General features: G+C 37.0%; 1 non-coding gene across 1 annotated transcript; it reads right to left on the bottom strand.

Annotated features, from left to right (window-relative positions):
- Positions 1-1,628: 1,628 nt before the first annotated feature.
- LOC127116046 (small nucleolar RNA R71) lies at positions 1,629-1,735 on the bottom strand. The gene has a single exon (XR_007801034.1). It is a non-coding gene; the product is annotated as a small nucleolar RNA R71 (small nucleolar RNA).
- Positions 1,736-2,046: the final 311 nt, after the last annotated feature.

Below are 2,046 nucleotides of genomic sequence, written 5' to 3'. Positions count from 1 at the left end.
CTAGGGAACAACCAAGATTTCTATTAATTTTACAAGTTCATTAATTTATTGTTTTAACTTATATATGCTCTGTGCTGCTGTTTATCTATATTGTTTGTCTGATATGGCTGTATTTAAGCATAATAATTGTTTAGGCCTGTTTAGCATGTCCGGCTAATTAATTTAGATATCGGTATGTAAAGTAAGCGAAATAAAGGAATCAAAACTGAGTCGGTTTAAATTTATTTAAAAATGTAGTCACTCTTTTTATGGTCTCAATTTACAGAGTTAATACTAAAGTTTTTGTACGAGAGTAAAAGACATAAAGAAGTTGAAATCAATAGAACGATAGTTTGAGCTTTTAACTGGACAGTGTAAATTGGACATTAACTTTAAATCAGGGCGAAAGCAATTTTTAGAGTTAATTAAATTCTAATCATTTTCAAAAAGTATTTTTAAAGGTTAAGTGTGAGGACGAGAGTTAAGCATTTAAGTTTAATCATATAATCTAAGTCAATAGAGCGAGAGTTTGAGACGAGGGTGTTTAAACGGTTAGTATTTTAATAAAAAGAGTTTCTATAGATTCTATTGTTTTCAAAAAGTGATTTTAGTTTTAACTAAATAGTGAGAGCGTACGTTAAGGTAAAATCATAGTCTGATTCAACAGAGCGAGAGTTTGAGAAAAGACTTTTAATCAATAGTGTCTACTGAGAAGACTTATTTTAAAACTAAGAAACCAACGAAGATTTGATTCCCTAATTACGACGAACTACATACCGATATCCGCGTTATTTGATATTTAATCTAGATCCAATTTTAGTTCTACTTTTCCCCCTAATCATCAAAGTATCATCCGCCTTAGCTTTACGAAGTAACCCTAGAAAAACGGTATATCGATTCATTAAGTCCCTGTGGGATCGATATCTTTTAAAACTACGTGATTAGACTGTGCACTTGCAGTTAATACCCCAATAGACTCATAAAGTCGCGATCAAGTTTTTGGCGCCGTTGCCGGGGACTTTTATTTAGTCGATATCGTAACTCTTCTGTTACGCTGTAGAGACTAAGGCAAATTTTATTTTTCCTTTTGTCTTTCGTTGATTTGTATGCCACACACTCGCTCACAAGGCGAACTGTATTACTTACGAATCAACGACGTTGAACGATATCTTCGAGTCTTACGACGAATTCGGGAGTATCGTGTTGCAAACAATCTTCCTCCAATCGAAATTCCTGATCTCAAAAATCTTCTTCCTTCGCCGATACCCGAGATGGAAGAACCAGCTCGTGCTCTTTGAGATTATGCTGCTCCATCGCAAGATGAGCCGCATTCGAGTATTGCTCCACCCGCAATCGAAGCAAACAACTTCGAACTTAAACCTTCACTGTTGCAGGCAGTGTAACAGAACCAATTTTCTGGAAATCCTACCGAGGATCCAAACCTTCATTTATCCGTATTTGTTGAATACGCTGATACTGTTAAAGCTAATGGTGTCACTTCAGAGGCAATTCGAATTCGTCTCTTTCCTTTCTCGTTAAGAGATAAAGCTAGAAGATGGCTTCAGTCTCTTCCTTCCAACTCAGTCACCACATGGAATGAGTTGAAGAAAGTCTTTCTTGCCCGATATTTTCCTCCAAGCAAAACAGCTATGTTAAGAGCCCAGATAAATGGATTTAAGCAGAAAGATAACGAGTCTCTCTTCGAAGCATGGGAAAGATACAAAGACATGATGAGACTTTGCCCACACCATGGTTTAGAGGACTAGTTAGTAATTCACACCTTCTATAATGGTCTCTTGTACAACACAAGATTAACAATAGACGCCGCCGCAGGTGGTGCACTTATGGATAAACCTTACGCTGACGCTTATCAACTTATTGAGAGCATGGCCCAAAACCATTATCAGTGGGGAAGTGACCGAACAATGGTAGAAAAACCTCAAACGAAAACTGGCATGTACGAGATAAGTAGCCTTGATCATGTTAATGCAAAAGTGGAGGCTCTTTCCCAGAAAATTGAAAGTTTAAATGTATCACCTCCAGCCACCGTGGTTTTCAAGGTCACAC

This window comes from Lathyrus oleraceus, chromosome 1, assembly GCF_024323335.1.
Source record: "Lathyrus oleraceus cultivar Zhongwan6 chromosome 1, CAAS_Psat_ZW6_1.0, whole genome shotgun sequence".
Lineage (NCBI taxonomy): Eukaryota > Viridiplantae > Streptophyta > Magnoliopsida > Fabales > Fabaceae > Lathyrus > Lathyrus oleraceus.
The sequence above is the reverse complement of the archived record's forward strand: the minus strand, read 5'-3'. Positions and strand labels throughout refer to the sequence as shown.